At 44.4% G+C, this 23424-nt stretch overlaps 1 long non-coding RNA gene across 1 annotated transcript in view; it reads right to left on the reverse strand.

Annotated features, from left to right (window-relative positions):
- Nucleotides 1-23424, reverse strand: part of LOC138267501 (uncharacterized) — a 41955-nt gene that overhangs the window by 13777 nt on the left and 4754 nt on the right. The window contains exon 2 of the long non-coding RNA XR_011199816.1: nt 9454-9578. This is a non-coding gene — a long non-coding RNA (uncharacterized lncRNA). The remainder of the gene's footprint in view (nt 1-9453; nt 9579-23424) is intronic.

A 23424-nucleotide genomic window follows, 5' to 3' on the forward strand; every position in this document is an offset into this window, starting at 1 on the left:
GTTGTTGTGTGAGTTTGGTGGTTGATGCAGAGAAGTTGAATTTGTTATCGGGCTCGACGTAGCCTAAGATCTCAGGACAGTGATAAGTTATTGATGTAGAAAACACTGTGTTGTAATTGTCTGCTAAGTTTTGTGGACATGTCATCAACAGCACAATTGCGATAGGAACATTTATTTTTGCGTGCATGTAAGGTGTGGTGAATCCCTAGTGCACAGGGAGAAGCTGCACCAATCTGGGTGATTCCCCGCTGGTCGAGGTTTCATTTGAGTATGAGTCAGAGTGGGTCGGAAAGTTTCACTCTGGACTGTATCTTGTGTGATCAAGTATTTTAATTTCTTTATTGGAGAAGACAAGGTTATTTGTTAAATTTACTTTGTGTTTTGTTATGCATGTTTAGTGCTGAGAAGAGTGAGTTCATCAAAAATTGTAAAGGATGGTGAGCTGCTGTAAGGAGCAAGTGTGCCACACTGGTATTGGTCAGTTGGTACTGAGCCCCACTGTTATTGAATGCCTGCCTACGTCATAGAGTGTTACGCTGCTGTTGATTGTTATTGTCAAACAAGAGCTGTGGGTAAAGAGTTATTTCCTGCTTCAAAACAGATTTTAATTGTGATTGCTGAAAATATATTTTGAAAAATGAAATGTCTTAAGGCTATATGAGATCTTGTGAGGGGAGATGTGAAAATACCTGTTCGAGAAGGGGAACAGGTACCACCCAAAGATATGCCAGGTCATTATACGGCTATAAATGGGGTCTTCATACATGTATTTGGCTGAATCAATGGCATAAGATCACAGAGAAAGAAGGTGAGGTTAGCACCCAATGACACATTTAATTTGAGAATCATTCAAAATTTGTGGAGGGTATTGCAGAAGATAAAACCATAACCTAGACCCACACAGTACAAAGCACTTAATGTTTGGGAACGTGCAGCCCATGCTAGGCAGAAGGAAAGATATTAGGGAAGAGTTCAAAAAGCAATGCATACTTGTGCAGATGCTACATGGAATGCAGAACAAAAATGGTGGAAGACTGATGTGATAGAAGGAGCTAGATTGCATCCTGAATTGACGGATGAAGAGGCTGATAAAGAGAAAGAAAAGACAGAGAAAAAGAAGTGGAAAGGACAAAAGATACAGAGACTATAAATGAAGTGAGTGATAGTGACTCTGGTGATTACATTTTGGATGTGCTGCTATCAGTACGTCCACCCCAAATAATTAAACTCAACTTGGAGGAATTAGTGGTGCAGTTCCCAGGGGAAATACAGAGGTACCTTCTGGCCTGGTGAATACAGAGTAAATGCAAGTCAACCCCCTATGGAAGGGGGTTCAGGGATTAATACCCCTTCATACCTGCCATTTACAGAGCCCCAAATGAAATTGCTGTACCTGTCACTATTGGTCCCACAGTTCCTTTGTACAGACCCGAGTCATCTGGAGCTGCAACTTATGCTTTGACATTCCTACTGGAGTAAATTTGACAATTGCTGTTCCTGTCATCCCCGGATGGGGAGGGATGGGAAATACTCTGTCGATCCAGACTAAGGTGACTACACCCCATGCTGCTTCTATGTCTTCAGTAGCGAATCAAGCAGGAGTTTCCCCCACAGAAGAACCAGCCCAAATATCACAACCTTTTGATATGTCCTTTTTGGAATTCTCCTCCAAGTGTTAATCATAATACTCCCAGAAATAGAACGGTGTCTAATGCCCCTGTAACGCTTGCTGGTCTTCGTGCCAAAGAATATGATGACTGGCTTAAAAGTTTAGTCAAAACCTCGAGAGAAGATTCAAACTCTGGATTAAATAAAGAGACATCCGAGTCCCCAATGAGATAAAATGTGGTGGATGTGGTCAGATTAAAGTTAGAATTAGATGAAATGATATCAGGAACTCTTGATCTTTTTTGATTAGATACCTACTAAGAGAACAAACTTGTGTTTATGTGTAAGGATGTCACAAAGCATGCAGGGCAATCACTTCTTAAGTTGTCTGAACTGGCTCAAAAATATGATGTAGACCTGAATAGAACCAAGTCATTGCAGATGAGAATGACATTTTTTAGCATGAGAATCCCAGGAATTAAAATTCAGATTAAGGAGATGATTCATACCATTCGAAAATTTAGAGAATTAGATAAGTGGGAAAGAGATGGGGGAAGAAGAGAGATAATAAGAAGACAAAGGGAGAACTAAGTCCACCCAAAGTGGAGGGAGAGGGCACGTCAGCTTTTCAATTGAGGGAAATGCCTGGTAGAGATTATGTCCATGTGTCTTGGAGCAGAAGTGACCTTGCATCATTCGCTAATAATTTTTCCATATTGAGAGAGAGAAAGGCCATGCAGGTTGAGTGGTTTATGAAAATCTAGCAGGTCATGTGGGTAGATTTGAATACCCTTTTCAACACTGTAGTATCAGTTGATTTGTAAAGGGGCTATAGCGTGCCAAAGTAGAGCCCCAGAGAAATTCAGGGACAAATGCTCCATCACCAGTAGTAATGAAAAGGTTCCAGGAGCTGATGACTTTTTTGAAAGGGAAGGTACCAGCTAAAGACATTGATTGGGTTAAGATTGGCAGGAAAACTCAAGAGCATAAGGAATCAGAGCATGCCTTTTATGAGAGATTGCTGCAAGTGCTTAGGCAGCACAGTGGAGTGGAGACCCTTGAGGCGAAGGACATTGGAAATTTGGGCCCATATTTATACTTTTTTAAACAAACCAGCGCAGGTGCTGGTTTGCGTAATTTTTTTTACCGCCGGCTAATGCCATTCCTACGCACCATGCGGGTGCCTTATTTAAGGAATGACGTTAGCCAGCGCTGCGGACTGGTCAGAGTAAAAAAAAATGACTCAAACCAGGCAGCGCCAGCGTAGGGGAAAATGGGGGTTGTGCGTCAAAAAAAGGTGCAAGTCAGGTTTGAGGCAAAAATCATGCCTCAAACCGGACTTGCGCCATTTTTTGACGCACAACCCCCATTGAAATGACTTCTGTCTTAGCAAAGACAGGAGTCATGCCCCCTTGCCCAATGGCCATGCCCAGGGGACTTCTGTCCACTGGGCATGGTCATTGGGCACAGTGGCATGTAGGGGGGCCCAAATTAGGGCCCTCTATGCCACTTTAATTTTTTTTTTAAAAATACTTACCGCAACTTACCTGTACTTACCTGGAATGGGTCCCCTCATCCATGGGTGTCCTCCAGGGGTGGGCGAGGGTGGCAGGGGGTGTCCCTGGGGGCACGGAAGGGAACCTATGGACTCTTTCCATGGTCAGAGACCATGGAAGGGAGCACACAGGTCCCTTAACGCCTGCCCTCACCCAGGCGTTAAAAAACGTCGCACATCAGGCTGTGCGCTGTTTTTTAAGGCCCGCCCCCTCCTGTACGCCAAAATGACGCTGGAGTATAGATAAGACACACATGCCTTAAAGTCATTTTTTGGGCAGGAACGCCTACCTTGCATGTCATTAATGCAAGGCTGTTTCCCGCATCCAAAAAATGACATACACAGAGGAATTTTGACGTCCGCGGGCTCGGGCGTCAAAGTTTAAATATAGTGCACGGTTTGCGCTGAATGTGCGTCAACATTTTTGACGCACATTTGGTGCAAACAGAGTATAAATATGCCCCTTTGTGTCTAAATTTGTGACAAGATTGAGATCTGAGATTAGTTTGATGATTCAGCAGCATTTGATTTTTTGGCAGGGCAAGTCGATTGATGACATTTTAAGATATGCAAAATACTGCAGTGATGAATTGGAGATGAAGCAGAAGAGACTTAAGAAGAACTGATGGTGGTGCAAATGAAAACCACCCAGAGAGTAGGAGGACAAAGTCATCCTTTTATAGAGAATGTTGGTCCTATGCGACAAGTGTATCAGCAGGGAATGCAGATGATCCAAGGAGGCAATGGGCTACCACAGCAAGGTAGAGGATGTGGTGTTCCCATTTCTAAAGTTTTTGTTGAGTTTTAAGACAAAGCAAGAAGTGGAGTACACATACATGGGCTGAATATGGTGACATCGGTATTATTATTCTTAATAATATAAAAGTTGAGAAAACAATAATAGGAGAGCCCATAACATATTTATATGCATGATGGACAACTGCAAGATGAAAGAGGAAGGGAGGGGGAAGTGGGGAATAAAAAATAAAGAGAACAGAGAGACAGGGCAAGAAGTGAGGAGGGAGGAGAAAGTTGCCAATATTAGTACACAAATCATGTAGAATTGCTATCAATTTTAAGTAGGCTTTGTTAGGAAGACTATAGGAGATGTCATGAGAGACTAAATTATGAGATAAAGTAACGAAGGGCTAGCAGTGATAATGTATTGAGATAACAGGAGAGAAATTCAGGGAGGATTAATCACTTCAAGATAGCCATCTAGATTATTCCATAGGGCTTTACAAGCCGAAATCCAGGGAAATTGGGTAGAAAGTGAGCACCCCAATATGTCTTAGCCATTCCCATTATGTATTGTTGGAGGCATTTCCCGGTGATTTCCAAGAGGACAGGATAGTTTTTGGGCAAGAGTAAACATTAAGGCCCTCATTATGACCCTGGCGGTCTTCGAACCCCCAGGGCTGCGGTGGCCATCTCACCGCCAACAGGCTGGCGGTGAAGAGAAGCACATTACGAGGCCGGCAGTTTGGCCCAAGCCAAACTGCTGAATCCCCGACCGTTCTGCTGCTTTTCCACGGTCCGCCGTGCTGAAGGTGAGCACCTCCAGCATGGCGGACCCTTCAATACCGCCAGCGGCATTGCGAGGCGGGCCACCTGTTGGACGATCAACTTACCTTGTCCTCCAGGAGGGGATGGGTCCCACCGCTTCCACTGCAGAAAGGGCCCTGCCACGCCGTATTACTGGTCCTTTTGGTGTGGCGGTGCCGGCGATGGGACCGCCTCTTCAGTGCCAACCGCCAGCACAACTTCTGACGAATTTCCACCTGATATCTAGCAGAAATCCCTCAGCATTCATAATACGGCGGTCACCTGGTGGCTACCATGGCTTTGGCAGTCTTGAGCAAAGACCACCAAAGTTGTAATGAGGGCCTAAGTCTAACAGGAGTAAGTCACCATTTTTCAGTTCATTTGTGTATCAGGAACTTAAAAGACCACAAACTGAAAAATGAAAATGTTCTATGGAATTTAGTATGAAAAATGTCATCAATGGTGGCATGAATTTTAGTTCACAAATTGTGTAAGGAGGGACATTCAAACATCATGTGTCATGTGTTAAAGGTCCGCAATCTTTGAGTCACAACTCTAGCAAGTACTTCTGTTCACAAAACCTAGTGTGGCCAATTAATGTGGAGTCCAGAAGGTTCTGTGAAGTATGTGAAGTTTGGTTTGGGCAAGATTTGGGGTTATTTTTTTAGTGAATGGGGAGGTCCAAAGTTTTGGACAGTCAATAACCGATGGATTGGGTAGGCGTCAGCTTTTAATTTAAGGAAACCATAAAAGTCAGGTGGACCAATGTTGTATTTTTGTTTAATGTCATAGAATGATAAGGGATTTTGTTTGGAACCAAAGTCACCTACCACAGAAATTCCCTTTGTCCACCATGAACTTCCTATAGAGACAGAGGGATCACACTTAATATCTTTGTTAAACTAGATTGAGGCCTGAAGGGAGTGTCTAATTTTTACTGTTGAGAATCAAAGGTCAAGATGTAATAGGACATTCCTAGTATGTTTCAAAATCAAGTTGTTAAAAATTTGGTATTCTTTGGAGACGGTTAAAAGGGACAGCAGTGATAGGTTATCTGCCAGCTTTTGCTCAAGGAAGTGCCAGGAGGTATTGCCAAGCCATTTCGCACCTTGTGTAGCTAGGAAAGCAAATTGGTATTTTCTGAAATCTGCAAGGTTAGATAGACAGAGTTGTTTTAAGGAAATGCATGTTTTTTTAGCATTCCAAATTAAGTTATTAAAAATGCAGTCAATGGTATGAAACAAAATGTCGAAGCAAAGGATGGAGGACATGTTTAGTAGATAGTTGACAATCGGATTGATAACTATTTTTATGGATTCGGGTTTTCCCCACCATGTCAAGAATTTTGGTGACCAGCCATCCAGATATTTCTCAGCTTTTTGAAGGACCTGGGATTCATTATGTCATATTGATTCAATAAGATCATAATTCAACTTGATATTTAACAAAAGGTTGGGTTGCCACGCAAAACCAGAGGAGCCTAAATCCTCTTTGGTGCAGAAAACATTAAGTTGGTGAACCTCAGATTTATCTTTGTTGAGGGTATACCGCGATACCAAGGAATACTCCTTGATCTTAGTCATAATTTCAGGAATGGTAATATCTTTATGTTCCATTATTATCACTATGTCGTCCGCAAATGTCGCTGTTTCAAAAGATTTGCTGCTAACATTTAGCCCAGAATTGCTGAATTCATTAAAAGATATCAAAACTGGTTCAATAGCTAAGAGGAAGAGGGACGGAGATAGAGGACATATCTGCCTGGTGCCCTGTTTAAGTGACAATAAATCAGATAACACACCGTTAGTCCTAATTTTGGTGCCAGGGTTAAAATATAAATCCATTACCATTTTTATAAAACGTCTCACATAAATTGTAGTGGGACACTGTGGCCTTCAAGAAGGGTCATGCAACTTTATTGAATGCTTTTTCAGCAGTGAGTGCTATTGCTGCTACTAAAGAATGTTTGATTTTGGCAATTTGTAGTACTTGGCCTAACAACCTGATGTTATCGTTGGAGAGGCTGCCTTTGAGGAAGCCAGCTTGATAAGGGCCAATCAGAGAGGGGAGAACTGCTTCAGTGTGGTTAGCTAAATCTTGGCATACATTTTGCAGTCTAAGTTGACAAGTGATATTGGCCTATAGTTTTGGGGCTAGGTTTGATCCTTGCCTTCCTTAGGGATTAGCGCTAATGTTGGTGTTTTCATCATATAGTGTCCAATAAAAATCTAAGAAGACCTGTGATATTTTATGTGGGTATAGGTGTAGTTTACTCTCTTTAACACTGATAGGGGTCATTTGTGAGCTGTTTAGTTTGTGTTTTAAGTAACTGGCTACAGTTTTATCCGCAGTGTTATCAGCTCATAGTTTTAGCGAGTTAAACTTGGTCACCCAATGGCCAGCCCTGAACTAAGTAGTTTATTCTATTCATATTTTTTCCAGTTTATGGCATCTAAGAGGAGGGTACCTTTTTGGGTCTAATTTGGGAAAATGTTTAAATTCTAATTGTTTAATTTCAACCTCGACATTTATCAATTGGGCGTTGGGGGATTTGTTATTGTGGGAGATGATTCTAATTATAACCACCCTAATGGTGGCTTTAAAGGCATCCCAACGCATCTGAGGAGAACAGTCATCGGGGTTTTTTTCCCCAAAAACGTTTTTAATGGCTGAAAGGATTGTTTCAATATGTGCTGTATCCTGAAGTATGTCGGGACTGAGTCTCCAAGATTTATCAATAGGGGTCATTATGGCCCAGTCAAGCAAAGTTGAAATGGCACAGTGATCTGAGACCAGCCTAGGTTCAATAGAGGATTAGGAGATTATTCTTGCCCGGTTACTAGACACTAAAATATGATCAATTTTGGAGAAAGATTGATGGGGAGGAGAGTAGTAATGTGTAGCCTCAAGTGTCCGTATGTTGAATACACCAGGTGTCTACTAAGGAGTAGCTAGAGCATATTTTGTGAACTAATTTATGGGCTGAGGATGGCCTAAATTTGGCTCTAGTGCTACGGTTTATGGTTGGATCAAGTGGGAGATTGAAGTCGCCTCCTACAAACAGCCATTTAACTCACTATGAACAGGTTATTCTGGATGCTGAGAACATGCGTATGAAACGATGTGCCACCTTGAATCCTGCTACTCTGTTACCTCTGCCTGAATCTAAGGGAGAGGAGGGAGAAGTAGAGCATGACTGTCTAAATATCACTGAACTATGCATCAAGCCAAGACCACACCATCGAGATGAGCCACTGCTTGAGTCTGATTTCATACTGTTTGTTGATGGGTCTTGTTTGAGAGACCATGAAGGAAATTTAAAAGCTGCTTATGCAGTATGTACAGTCTCAGGCATAGATGAAGCCTCCTGGTTTCGTGGAGTGCTCTCCGCACAAGTTGCCTAATCGGTTGCCCTTACTAGAGTATGCTGTGTTTCTGAACAGCTGAAAGTGACAATTTTCACTGATAGTCTGTATGGCCTTGGTGTGGTACATGACTTTGGACAGTTATGGTCACAGTGAGGCTTGAAGACTCCTTCTGGCCCTCCCATAAGGAATGGGGAATATGTGAATAAGCTACTTGAGGCTTTGAAGTTGTATACCCAGAGTGTGGTTGAGAAATGTTCTGCACACCACAGTGGAGATGACTATGTGACAGTGGGTAACAAGTATGCAGATGAATTTGCAAGATACTGAGACTAATTACAACCTTTTGTTAACTACAGCTGATATATGAGAAAAAGTTAAGAGGATGCAAGAGGAAGTGCCAGAGGTGAACAGCAAAGTTGGATGAGAGCAGGTTGTGTCAAAAGGGATGATGACATTTGGGCTTCAGCAGATGGAAGACCTATGTCGCTAGGTAGTCTGTTGCCCCTATGGCTAGACATTTCCACGGTCCTGCCCATGTAGAGAGGGATGCCATGGTTTGTTTGTTTCAGCAGACTTGGTTTGACCCTAGGCTTAGATTGATGGCTGAAGGATTGTGTCATAGTTGTGTTGTGTGCCAACAAGTGAATGTAGGGAAAAAAAACTGCAGTAACACTAAGCCACATAGGAAGATCGGGTGGCCCCTCCAACAGGATGCAGTTGGGCTTAATCAAAATGCTTGTGTGTAACAGGCTGAGATATGTCCTGGTGGTTATGTGCATCTTCTTGCATGGGGTTGAAGCTTACCTGACCACAAGAAATGACAGTATCTAAATTTTTGCTGAGGGAAGCAATCCCCAGGATCGGCCTACCGACTTCTTTGGAGTGACACTGAGGGACTCATTTCAACAACAAGGTCCTGAAACTGTTTTGCGCAGCATTACAAATGGAGCAGGGATTGCATTGCAGCTATTGGCTTGAGGCTGCAGGATAATGGAACAGAGGAATGGCACACTGAAAACCAGACTAGCTAAAGTGTGTGCTTTGACATCTTTGAAGTGGCCTGATGCTTTGACTTTTGTGTTGGAGAGTCTTCGCAGTATCCCTGATCAGGAGACAGGACTGTCTCCCCTTGAGATAATCATGGGCAGAGCAATGAGACTGCCAGGTGTACCAGCAAACATGCTTGTGAACAATACAGATGACATGAGTTAGGATTAATGGAAAGGACTGGCTGATATGGTTTGTTCTTTGTCTAACCATGTCGGAACAGCTTCACCACATCAGGAAAAGTGCCACAACCTCAGTCCCAGTGACTGGATCATAGTCAAGAAGCATACGAGGAAAACATGCTAAGAACCCTGTTGGACTGGGACTTACCAAGTCATTCTGGTGATAACTACTGCTATCAAAGGGGGAGATCTCCCCCAACTGGATTGATGCCGTCCATACTTGCATATTTGAGTGTCCCCTTGATGATGTGACAGCATCACTCCCAGAAGTGCCTGTTGTGACAGAAAGACAGCAGAAGCAGGTTATACAAGCTGTTGGGGACCGAGGAGAGCCTGAAACAGCACATTGTCTGAGAAAGGTCTAGATGGGTCAACAGCTGGAGCTGAAACAAGAGTCTTGTCCTGTTGTGGTGAATGAGTCAGAGTCAGACCCTGACAAAGAGCCTCGTGTTGTGAGAACGCAAGAGTACCTCAAATTATTCCAGAGGATATTAAAGATTCTGGCCTGAGTGACAGTGAGATCAAGGCATCTGCACTAAGGAGGTCGAAAAGAGCAAGGATACCCTGTCGTAGGTACTCTCACCTGAATGGACATACTTTGCTTCTAATGCTGGAGAGAAATAATTTGGGGATTAGGAGGATAACAGTGCAAAACCAGCTGAACCTCCTTGAAATGAACTTTATGGCTGGACTGTGTTTTGAAAATACTAAATTGACTGGCCCTATTTGTTATTAGAGTGGTTTCTGAACTATGTACATATTAGAGACATTTGAACAGACTTTGTCAGGGAAATTAGATGATAGACCCAAGGCATCTGGAGGGGCATAAGAGTGGCATTTAGAAGTTCACAGAGTAGGGCTAAGGGAGTCTCACAAAGACTTTGTAAATAACATCATTATATTTGTTGAACTTCGTTTTGCCATTTGCACAGGTGTAACCTGACAGAGGAGGCTCAGCAGCTGCTACTTTTCACCCAACTGTCTGATTTTAGAGAAGGTATGAAAACTAATAACACAAGTAGATGTAGATATGTAATATGTAATAGCAGGTGTATTGTTTGTCCCTATTGCAGTACTAAGGCCCATATTTATACTCTGTTCGTGCCAGATTTGTGTCATTTTTTTTACACAAATTCGGCACAAACTTAACTCCATATTTATACTTTGCCGCTGGACCCGTCCAGTGCCAAAGTTATGGAGTTTGAGTCATTTTTGGAACGTGAAAACCTACCTTGCGCTACTGACATACAAGGTAGGCGTTCCCATGCAAAAAATGATTCTAAGGCATGTGCGCCTTATTTATCCTCCAGTGTCAAAATGACGCACAGGAGGAGGCCTTAATACAAGGCGCCCAGCCGGATTTGCGCCATTTTTTAACACCAGGGTCAGGGCAGGCGTTAAGGGACCTGTGGTCTCATTTCAATGGTAGGAGACCATGGAAGCAGTCCACAGGTGCCCTTCCCTGCACCCAGGGACACCCCCTGCCACCCTACCCCACCCCTGGAGGACACACATGGATGGGGGGACCCATCCATGGTGAGAAGCAGGTAAGTGTAGGTAAGTATAACTTTTTTTTTTTTTAAAGTGGCATAGGGAGGCCTAACTTGGGCCCCCTACATGCCACTGTGCCCAATTGCCATTCCCAGGGGACAGAGGTCTCCTGGGCATGGCCATTGGGCAGGGGGCATGACTCCTGTCTTTGCTAAGACAGGAGTCATTTCCATGGGGGTTGTGCGTCAAAAAATGGTGCTAGTCAGGTTAGAGCCAATATTTTTGACTCTAACCTGACTTGCACCATTCTTTGATGCACAACCCCCAGTCTTCCCTTCGCCTCCGCTGCCCGGTTACCGTCATTTGTTTTGACGATAACCAGGCCGCAGCACTGGCTAACGTCATTCCATAAGTAAGTCGCTCGGCTGGTGCGTTGGAATGGCATTAGCTGGCGGTAAACTTTTTGACGCAAATCTGCCCTGGTGCTGATTTGCGTAAAAAAGTATAAATATGGGCCTGAGTGTTCTTGTAGAGCTATCTTCGCCTATACCTTCCACCGTATTTGGGTCCAAACATAGTTTTACCCCTTGGACCCAGAGACCTATAAAAATTAGTTTACACTCTACCCAATCCATCAATTCAGGACCACTTGGTTAACTCTAACCTGACTTGCACCATTCTTTGACGCACAACCCCCAGTCTTCCCTTCGCCTCCGCTGCCCGGTTACCGTCATTTATTTTGCCGATAACCAGGCCGCAGCACTGGCTAACGTCATTCCATAAGTAAGGCGCACGGCTGGTGCGTTGGAATGGCATTAGCAGGCGGTAAACTTTTTGACGCAAATCTGCCCTGGCGCTGATTTGCATAAAAAAGTATAAATATGGGCCTGAGTGTTCTTGTAGAGCTATCTTCGCCCATACCTTCCACCGTATTTGGGCCCAAACATAGTTTTACCCCTTGGACCCAGAGACCTATAAAAATTAATTTACACTCTACCCAATCCATCAATTCAGGACCACTTGGTTAATTCTGAACGTACCGCTCCTGAGGGGAATAAAAGAATAGCATTCTGGAACGTGGCAGGTCTATTATCTAAGGTTGTTATAGCAGACTGGTGTGATTTTGTTAATAGCTTCACCGTAGTCTGTGTACAAGAAACATGGGCAGTAAACCCAATCCACCTAAATGGTTTCAGAATCTATCATACCCCGGCAGAACCATCCAACTCTGGGTGTAGCTAGTATAACTATGCTGGCTCCGCAACCCTACCATCACATTGTTGTTGTTGAAACATCAGCAAAACGGCCACTGGCCTTAACTTCTATAACAACATCCCTAAAGCTGAGGTAAAAACTGCCTTGACTGTACTAAAAAGGGATAATGAAGCTCTCAGGAATAAAAAATTCCAGGATTTGGAATTTCAATGGGGGGTGGGGGGGGGGATTTCAACACAGAAGTTTGCACTAGGGCTTCAGAAAAGGCCTGCGGTTTAAGCGAAAGGGAGAACATTGGGCACACACACTCTACCTGTGGGTAACAACTGAACAAGCTTATATTCAATATTGACCTTGCATTCTGTAATGAGATTTGCTCCTCACCAATCCCATTCACACCTACCTTCAGTGGGCATGGGAAATACTCAGTTGTAGATTACATATTGGTCACAGACACGCCGCAAAGGTTGGAAATTTCATTACCCACACAATTGCATGCAATGACCATTTCCTTCTGAGCATAGACCTGGATATGACATCAAGAGATTTTTTATCCCAAGCACCACTTCCTAATTATTGTACGGTGGGAGCTATGGACATTAACAGGCTCAACGGGTACACCTTGCACTAGTCAAAGACTGATCCCCAAGACTTTCTAAAAAAGTTGATCTGTGGTTGTGCGCAGGCTTTTGAAAGTTGTCTAGACCTGGGATCTGACTCCGAGGATATCATTGAGAGTTTCCAAAAGATTGCAGGGGATGTTAAGAGGGACTAGTAATTACAGGTAGGAACAGCAGCAACAACAGGGCAAGAGGGTGGTTTGATGAACCTTGCGCCAAGTCCTATAGAACGCTGAAACTAGCACTACAAAAAAGACCACACTGTGCAAATGAAGTCAGGGCAGCTAGGAAACACTACATGCATGTTTTAACACAGAGGAAACTGTTTTAAAAGAAGATCTATGGGAGAAACTGCATGAAGCAAGCACGAGTAAAGACCCTGCAGCTTTTTGGCGGACAATTAATTCACCCTACCTCCATCCTGATACTGGTCCACGCCTCGAAATGGCCATTAGTGAGGGAGACTGGATTAGTCACTTTTTGAATGTTTATTCCAGTTCTGCTATCAGGTCAGGGCTGACAGTAGATGCTGTGTCTGATAGTGATCTTTCTCCCCCTTTTACCTTCCCTATCAAGCTGGCATTCACCTTGGATGAGATCATTGCTGCCTTCAATGCAGGCAAAGCCAGCAAGATGCCAGGCCCGGATTTCAACCCTGTAGATCTGTTTAAAGCCAACATTACCCTCTGGGGGCCACTGCTTACTCAAGTGCTGAATGTGTGCTGTCAAGTTGGCCTATTGAAATCCTGGAGGGAATCAATTTTTGTCCCAATCTTCAAAAAGGGAGATATACATAGTCCAACTTGCTACCGTCCTATGGACCGTATTTATACCTTTTGAAGCACAACTGCGCCAACGCAGTTGTGCGTCACAACAATTAACGCCGGCTAACGCCATTTCAAAGCACCATGCGGGCACCTTATTTATGGAATGACGTTAGCCGGCGGAGCTGCCTGGTGTGCGTCAAAAAAAATAACTTACACCAGGCAGCGCCGGCGTAGGGGAAAATTGAGCTTGGGCGCCAAAAAAATGGGGCAAGTCAGGCTGAGGCAAAATTTTTGCCTCAACCCGATTAGCGCCATTTTTTTTTACTCCCAACCCCCATTTAAATGACTCCTGTCTTAGCAAAGACAGGAGTCATGCCCCCTTGCCCAATGGCTATGCCCAGGGGACTTATGTCCCCTGGGCATGGTCATTGGGCATAGTGGCATGTAGGGGGGCACAAATCAGGCCCCCCTATGCCACCCAAAAAAACAAAAAAAAATACTTACCTGAACTTACCTTCAGTTCCCTGGAATGGGTCCCTCCATCCATGGGCGTCCTCCTGGGGTGGGCAGTGGTGGCAGGGGGTGTCCCTGGGGGCATGGGAGGGCACCTCTGGGCTCCTTCCGAGCCCACAGGTCCCTTAACGCCTGCCTTGACCAGGCGTTAAAAAATTACGCTAAAGCGGCTGGACGTCATTTTTTTTGACCCGCCCACTCCCGGGCGTCATTTTTGCCCGGGAGTGTAAATACGGCGCACATGCCTCAGAGTCATTTTTTAGACGGGAACGCCTACCTTGCATATCATTAACGCAAGGAAGGTGTCCACGCTAAAAAATGATGCAAACTCCAAGATCTTTGGTGCTAGACGGGTCTAACGCCAAAGTATAAATATGGAGTTAGTTTTGCGTCGGATTTGCGTAAAAAAAAACGACGCAATTCCGGCGCAAACAGAGTATAAATATGCCCCTATCTCTCTCCTAGATTCAGTGCTAAAAGTGACAGGCCGCGTTATCTTGAAGAGACTACAGGAATGGGCCCAGGACAAGAATGTATTATCAGACTTACAGTACGAGTTCCGAGAGGGAGTAGGCACTGTGGAACAGTCTAACACTAAGCATTCTGATCGAGAAATACACTACTATCAAACAAGGGCGATTGTACCTAGTTTTTGTTGATTTACCTGCTGCCTTTGACAACGTCATTCATAGCAAATTGTGGGCTATCTTGGAGAAGATGGGTGTGGAACTACCGATCATACAATTTCTCAGGGAAACATATCATGGATGCAGTGCCAGAGTGCGATACAGACTCAAGGGCGAATGTACCCAGCCATTTTGAATAGAGTGGGGTGTCAGGCAAGGTTGGGTTCTGGCACCCTTTCTCTTTTCGCTATACATTAATAGTCTGAGTAACGTATTATCTGCCAATTGTAACAACCTGCCCCAATTAGTCCCCTGCCCGTCCCCACCCTTTTATATGCTGATGATGCGGTCCTAATGGTCCGAACCCCCATTGCACTGCAACAGTTTCTAACATGTTTTGTGCCCTATATAGAGGAACTGGGGCTATTAGTTAACAAAAGCAAAACATTTGCTATGAGGTGCGGGAAAGTGTTACTGATAACTCCAAGTCTCATGATAAAAGACTCCAGAATAGATTACGTTACATCCTTTTCCTACTTGGGGATCACGTTCCACGTAAAAGGGACATGGTAAATGGCAATTAGAACCAGAGGGCTACACTTCCAGGAAACTATTGCAGCCTTACACAATTTTGCGTGTAAGGTTGGTAAGAAACCCCCAGGGAGATACTAACAGTGTATAAGGCCAAATGTATGTCAACAGCCATGTACGGGGCAGGCCTTTGGGGGCATGTAAACAATGTCTCCCTACAGTTGATAGAGAATGCCCTCCTGAAGTATCTTCTTTCTCTCCCACAGAGTAGTCCATCACACATATGCCACTCGGAATTAGGGGTCCCGCTAATTTTAAACCTAGTTAAAACCCAACCAATCTTGCCATGGCACAAGATATGGACTTCTGAGTATACAAAGCTGAACCAAGAGATTATATGGGATTGCCTTAGGTCCTCTAATGTAGAAAAAGTAAAATGGTTGGGCTATGTAAACATTTTTATGAGTGATCTAGGACACCCAGACTACTTCCATAAACTAGAAACACTATGAATTGTCACAAGCAAAAACCTAAAGAAAGACTGCTTGTCACATTTAGAGGAACTAGGTCTAACCGTTGAACTGCTTAAGCCAAGCGTTCTTAAAAACCAGCTGATCTTAACCTCACCTGGGATGCAACTATATCTAAAGGAGGTGAGCAACGAACAGCACAGACTTGTTTTGACCAGGTTTAGGCTAGACCTTTTCCATCATTTGGTGAGTTTTCCAACCATAAACAACTGGTCGAGGCCTATGGCCAAATGCCCGTGTGACACAGCTAGTGAGCAAAGTTCTTTCCATAAGATTCTATTCTGTTCATTGTATAACTCGCCAAGAATGATAATATTGCTGCCATTACTGAGATCCATGAACTTAATACAATGTCAACCAGTGTTTGACTTTTCATCCTTGCGGTGGTCTCCCTTAACTTTTTGCCTCTGTTCCCTAGGTGGTTGGTGTATGCTGGACTCTCAATTTGCTGTTTTTGTTACTCTGGGCACTTTACCACTGCTAACCAGTGCTAAAGTGCAAGTGCTCCTTTACAAAATGTTTATGTAATTGCCTTACCCATGATTGGCATATTTGATTTATTAGTAAGTCCCTAGTACAGTGCACTAGAGGTGCCATGGCCTGTAAATCAAATGATACTAGTGGATCTGCAGCACTGGTTGTGCCACCCACATAAGTAGCCCTGTAATCATGTCTCAGACCTGCCATTGCAGTGTCTGTGTGTGCAGTTTTAACTGTAAATTCGACTTGGCAAGTGTACCCACTTGCCAGGTCTAACCCTTTCCTTTTCTTACATGTAAGGCACCCCTAAAGTAGGCCCTAGGTAGCTCCAAGGGCAGGGTGCAGTGTATGGTTAAGGTAGGACATATATTAATGTGTTTTATATGTCCTGACTGTAAAATATTGCTAAATTCGTTTTTCACTGTTGCAAGGCCTGTCCCTCTCATAGGTTAACATGTAGGTTACCTTTAAATCTGATTAAATTGAAGATTCTCTTTGGGAACGGATGGACATGTGGAGTTTAGGGTCTCTGAGGTCACAATTTAAAAATACATCTTTTAGTAAAGTTGATTTTAAGATTGTGTGTTTGAAAATGCCACTTTTAGAAAGTGAACATTTTCTTGCTTATACCATTTCTGTGACTCTGCCTGTTTGTGGATTCCCTGTCTGGGTCAGTTTGAGAGTTGGGCTGGTTGCACCTCACACTAGACAGTGACACAAAGGGAGCTATGGTGTAGCCTGCATATCCTGATGAGGCATCTGTGCTAGGAGGGAGGGAGGAGTGGTCACTCACACCTGAAAGGGCTGTGCCTGCCCTCACACAATGCAATCTCCACCCCCCTGGTGAGTGTCTGGGTCCTGGCCTGGGCAAGGCAGGATTTCACATTCACAAGAGACTTTACTTTGAAGTAGGCCTACTTCAAAGGAGAAATTGGGTATAAGAAGGGCTCTCAAAACCACAGACTTTAGAAATACTTCTGGAAACAAGAGGAACCTCTGCCTGGAGGAGAGCTGAAGAGCCAAGGAAGAAGAGCTGCCCTGCCTGTGACTGTGCTTTGTGGAGCTATCCTGCAGTTGCTGCTTCTGCCAGAGTAAGAGGGCCAAGACTGGACTTTGTGTGCCTTCCATCTTGAAAATAAATCTCCAAGGGCTTGATTTAGAGCTTGCCTACTGTTGTTTGAAGCCTCAGGGACAGCAAAGACTTCTGTCTGCCAGCACCTGGAGTCTCTGGAGAGACTCCTACTCTGCCCTGTGGTGCCCATCCAGTTCCTGGGACCCTGAAAGGAAAAGCTGGCAGCCTAAAGAAAAGGAAATCCACGAACAGAGCGCCGTGTGGGGAAAAGATCATCGCAACTCCGATCTGCGGCTGAAGAAACGACACGCCGCCGGCTCCGCAGTTGAAATTCGATACTTGCCGGAAACGGAACAGAAGAATCGACGCACAGAGCAGAAGAAACGACGAGCAGCATCGCTGACGGAGGCTGGGAGATCGCAACTCACACTGCTTGGTTTTCAGGTCATCATGCGGCTGGATTTTCAACGCAAGTACCGCTGGGCGTGTAAAAACATCGCAAGGCCTGCCCGGACCTGAGAGTGTTGACCGAATCGACACATCCCTCTCCTGTGGAGAGAAGAAACGGCACGCCCCAACCTGCGGGAGGAGAAATGATGCAAGGTCCCGCTCGTGAGTGGAATCAACGCATCATAAGCCCTTTTTTACACGCACTCTCTCGTGCGGGGTTATTTTTGACGCACCCAAGGTACATTTTCACGCTAAAAACATAAGTGTGTGTTTAAAACTACTTAAAGACTCTTTTTGATTTTTAATTGATAACTTGACTTGTGTATTGTGGATTTTTGTTGTTTTGGTCTTGTTTTGTTTAGATAAATATTTCCTATTTTTCTAATCCTGTGTTGTATAATTTTGTAGTGTTTTCATTAAGTTACTGTGTGTGTTGGTACAAATACTTTTCACCTAGCACTCTGAAGTTAAGCCTATTGCTCTGCCAAGCTACCAAGGGGGTAAGCAGGGGTTAGCTGAGAGTGATTCTCTTTTACCCTGAAAAGAGTGAGGGTCCTTGCTTGAACAGGGGGTAACCTGACTGTCAACCAAAGATCCCATTTCTAACAACCAGCTTATGTGGTCCTACAGTCTTTGCCAACCATATACATCTGTAACATCATGTCTAAATTCATACGGGCTATCCTCAGACACAGAAAATAATACATGTTGCTAGTGACTGACAAGTAAATTCCATGACTATTGCCATATGCAACCTGCTGGGTGATCTTATTCACTTTTACTGTTTTACTCTCTGCATTTGTATGATATTATTCTGAACAATTAATGTGTATATATACATATATATATTATTTTCCTTTTTAATATCTTTTGCACAGTTTTTTATTCCAAAACCCTTTATTCTACAGTTTTATTTTGTCTCAACACCATCCATTCTACCTGTGTCTTAATGCTTTAGTTATATGTTTGGTTTGTGGTTAATGTCTTGCTTTTGTTTTTCTATATGTATGCTTTTATGGCAAACTTCTGTCAAATAAAGCTTATTTGTTTTAGTTTACATGCACTAGATGATAAAGAATTACGGGCCAGATGTAGAAAAGGTTTTTACCCATTCTGTGTCTATGGGAAAAAGTGTTCGTACATATGGCCCTACATGTGGACACATCTAGAGAAGATTTTACTTCAAATGCTTATTTTAAATTGCTTCAACTTCTAGTGTTACTTGTAGTCTTTTGATGAGCTTGTTTTATGGGCCAGTACATTGCCAGTATTATTTTTCTAATTATTATTTACTTATTTCAGAAATTCCCACATTGGAACCTCTGAATTGCAGGCACGCTCCTAAAGAGATAGGGATAATTGCAAGGTTCTTTAGGCCCAGCAAGACGATAGATAAAGTTTATACTTACTGAAATAATTTGATTTGCAGTTTGACAGATGTTGAGAAGAAGTTTCTCAATTTAGTTGAAGACAGGAGGAGAGATTTGGAGTCTAAATTGAAGGCAGTGAAGGACCTTGAAAGTCAGCATAAGTTGGCTAAGGAAGAAATTGAGCATCAAGTGGCAGGAAACTTAGCAGCATTGACTTTAGATAGAAAACATAAAGGAACATAAAGAGAAACTGTGCATGCTTACAGATAAATCGACAGTCGACACTGCGTGTGTGGGAAAGAGTAGTGTGACAGACCGAACAAGATGAGGACAACTGAAGCAAGAAGTTGTGGTGCTCAGGTAAGTGTTTTATTGTTCTCTAAACAAAAGGATAAATCAAGTGAGAGTCCGTTCTGCTGTTACTCTTAGTCTCTTGTGAAGTTCTTTTTTGGAAATGATGTATCTCTTCTCTTTAGGTGGAGGCACTGTCAGTCTCTCGGACGTCCCATGTGGATATCAGGAAAAGAAATAAAGAAAACGAGGGTAAGTGGGACGTTTAAGAGATACGTCTTTCTTATTAAATTTATCGGGCTGGGGTAGACAACAAAGGGAGGGGGGTGGTGTCTGTGTGGAACAGAGGGAAGTGCTTATTAATAATTTTACTAGCGTGTTATTGTGTCCCTAGTGCTTCTTTGTGCCCTCCCACCTCTTTCCCCATTCACCCTCTACCCCCTCCCTAGTTCCCTTCCCCAGTCCCCTTCCCTGCCGTGTGCCCTTTACTGGCCCAGAAGGACCGTACCTTCGTAAGCCACGACCCTCCGGGGCCGTGGCTGGCGTTGAGGGGGTCCTCCCTGAGGTAGGTTTCAACAGGGCTTCCTGGCTCCAGTTCTCCGTCCTCCAGGTGGTGTTCCCTCTCTTGGTCTCTTGTCGCGCTTGGGGTCGGATCCCTTGCCTTGGTCTTCCTCCGTTCTTCGTCGTCTCCGTCTTCCTCCACCTCGTCTCCGTCACCTTCCTCCTCCTCCTTCTCTCTCCCCTTCCTTGCCGGCTCCACCGGCTTTTCATCGCCGACCTCCTTCCCTGGCCAATCCGTGGCCGGGAAACCTATCCAGGTTTCCCTGGCAACGTCCTGACGCCGGCCTCCATCGGGACGCGTCTCCCCGGTAACAGGGAGACGCGGAGATGACGTGTTGGAGGAGTCCGATACGTCATCTCCGGCCTCCCGTCTCGCGGTGATCGGGTTTACCCCGTCACATACCCCTTCCCAAGACAGGTCCTGCTCCAGGACCGAATCGGAAACAGGGAAGCGAGAGAGATAATCCGCAGGGACTTGCAAACTCCCAGGAACATGTCGGACCTGAAAGGAGAATGGTTGAAGTTCAAGGAACCATCGGAGGATCCGGGCATTCGTATCTTTATGAGCGGCAAGCCAAGTGAGGGGGGCGTGATCCGTAAAAAGTACAAAAGGCCGGCCCAACAGGTAATACTGTAGACAATCCACGGCCCATTTAATGGCCAAACACTCCCTTTCTATTATGGGGAAACGACGTTCCCGAAGGCTCAGTTTGCGGCTGATATACACAACGGGATGGTCGAGTCCCTCTGCTCCAGGCTGCGTCAGAACCCCCCCGAGCCCCACATCGGAGGCATCAGTGTAAAGGTGAAAGGGTTTTGAAAAATCCGGGCATAACAATATGGGTTCTTTGGTTAAAGAGTTCCTCAAGCGTTCAAAACTAGAAGTTTGAATAGCAGAGAAAGGTAATAGTTGATTTGGATGTGATTTGGACAGGAGGTCCGTAAGGGGAGCGGCTAGAGTGGAATAGTGAGGTATGAAACGCCGATAATATCCTACTAGGCCCAAGAAAGAGCGCAAGTCTTTTTTAGTTTTCGGGAAAGGGGCATGTAAGATCGCGTCCACCTTCTGAGCTTGGGGTTGAAGTGTTCCCTGACTGATTCTGTATCCCAGATATGAAATGTCGGTTTTCCCGATAACGCATTTCTTGGGATTGGCTGTCAAACCAGCCTCGGTGAGTGCATTAAAAACTTGGCTTAGATGGTCTAAATGGTTTACCCAGGTGTCGCTAAAAACAACTACATCATCTAAGTAGGCTGCTGAAAAAGCAGGGTATGGTTTTAATATGTTATCCATTAACCTTTGGAAAGTGGCTGGTGCACCATGTAGTCCAAAAGGTAATACAGTAAAATGATACAGCCCGGACTGGGTAGAAAATGCCGTTTTTTCTTTATCTTCGGGGGCTAAGGGTATTTGCCAATATCCTTTGGTTAAATCTATTGTGGACATATACTTCGCCTTTCCTAGTTTCAATAGGACATCGTCCACCCTAGGGATTGGATACGTGTCAAATAATGAATTCTCATTAAGTTTTCGGAAGTCTATGCAAAACCTGACCGTACCGTCAGGTTTTGGTACAAGAACTACGGGCGAACACCAGGGACTGGTAGAGGGCTCTATTACTCCTAGGGTCAACATTTTCTGTATTTCATCTTCTATAACTTGCTTTCTTGCTGCTGGGATGCGATAAGGTCTGACCCGGACTACTGTGTCGGGGTTTGTTCGTATTTTATGACGGATTAGTGTGGTTCTACCGGGGTCTTCTGAAAACAATTGGTGGTATTGCTGCAACAAGCGGTATACCTGCCTCTTTTCCGCTTCCGTTAATGCTTCGTCTATAGTGGGTAGGGTTGTCCCCTTGGCTAGTTTGGTAGGGCAAAATTCAATTTTCAATTCCTTACTCGGGCACAGAAGGCTAACCAATCTTGGGGCAGTGTCGGGTGTCTCGGGTGTCTCCCACTTCTTCAAAAGATTTACATGATATATTTGGGTTTTCCTGGGGTTGGTCGTTATTTCCACTAGGTAAGTTACAGGGGAGACGGCTCGGATGATTCTATGGGGGCCTTGCCATTTCGCAAGCAATTTATGTTCGGACGTGGGTCGCATGATTAAGACCTGTTCATTGGGTTGGAAAACTCTTAACTTACTCCCCTTATCATAATAATGCTTTTGGGTTCTTTGAGCCTGTTCCATATTGTCTCGTACTTCGTCCCACAATCCCTGTAAATGCGTTCTCAAGTTATGAGCATATTCCAACAATGGAGTCCCTCCCTCCATGGCTTCTTCCTCCCAGGCCTCCACCGCCATGTCCAGAAGGGAACGCGGTTGTCGTCCGAACACTAGCTCGAATGGACTATGCCCCGTGGAAGCCTGTTCGTGCGTTCGAATCGCGTATAATACCAATGGTAATTTCTGGTCCCAGTCTCTCCCTGTGTCGTGCACAATTTTTCGAAGTAACGTTTTGATAGTACGATTATATCGTTCGACCAAACCATCCGTTTGAGGATGGTAAACGGATGTTTTGATCTGAGATATGCCTAAAGTTTTACATACTTGTTTCATCAAGGTGGACGTAAAGGGAGTGCCCTGATCGGTGAGTATTTCCTGAGGGAATCCCAGACGCGAAAACACCGTTATCATCGCCTGGGCTACGGTCTTGGTTGTCATACTGGTTAGGGGAATAGCCTCGGGGTATCGGGTAGCATAATCAACTATGACCAGTATGTAAGTGTGTCCTTTTGAAGAAGGAACCAAGGGTCCAACCAAATCCATCCCTATCCGTCTAAACGGAATATCTATAATGGGGAGGGGTATGAGTGGTGCTTTTTTTGGTTTACCTGGTTCAGTCAGTTGACACCTGGGACATTGGGCACAATATTTTCTTATGTTGGCAAAGACACCGGGCCAATAAAATCGCCTGAGGAGATATTCTTCTGTTTTGTCCCTCCCAAAGTGTCCCCCTCCCGGATGATTATGAGCGAGCGTAAGGATGTGATCCCTATAGTATTCAGGTACTATGAGTTGTTTTCTTTTTTCCCCTGTTCGTGTGGTGTTTACCCGATATAGGAGATTATTTTTGATTAGGAAGTAGGGACCCACCTCATCCATTTCCTCTGACACTGCAGCTCTCCAGGCGTGAGACAGGGAGGGATCTTCTCTCTGTTGTTGAGCAAAACTGACAGGTGCTTCGTGGATTTCTGCTACCAATCCTCGTATGGTGTTCTGGCTAGTACTATTTCGGAACTGTTCTCTTTCTATTCTTTTGTCCCTTCGGGTCAGTTTTCTACGGGTTATTGGACATTCAATTGTACTTTCTGAAAACGGGGCTTCACCCCACCAGTCCTGTGAGATTTTAGAGTCTCTAACCTGATCCAATAGTTCTTGAAAATGAAGGTAATCTGTTCCCACGATACAATCCTCGATCAATTTTGGCATTATCCCCATCGGGAGACTATCCCGGTAGGGCCCCCATCCTATCTGTAGTACTTTTAACGGGTATTGCTCCTTGTCCCCGTGAATACAACAAATATGTACCCACTGTCTTGTCTCTGAACCCAAAGTGGTTATCAGGTCTTCTCTTATCACGGACTGGCTGCACCCGGAG

Source organism: Pleurodeles waltl, chromosome 12 (genome assembly GCF_031143425.1).
Source record: "Pleurodeles waltl isolate 20211129_DDA chromosome 12, aPleWal1.hap1.20221129, whole genome shotgun sequence".
Classification (NCBI taxonomy): domain Eukaryota; kingdom Metazoa; phylum Chordata; class Amphibia; order Caudata; family Salamandridae; genus Pleurodeles; species Pleurodeles waltl.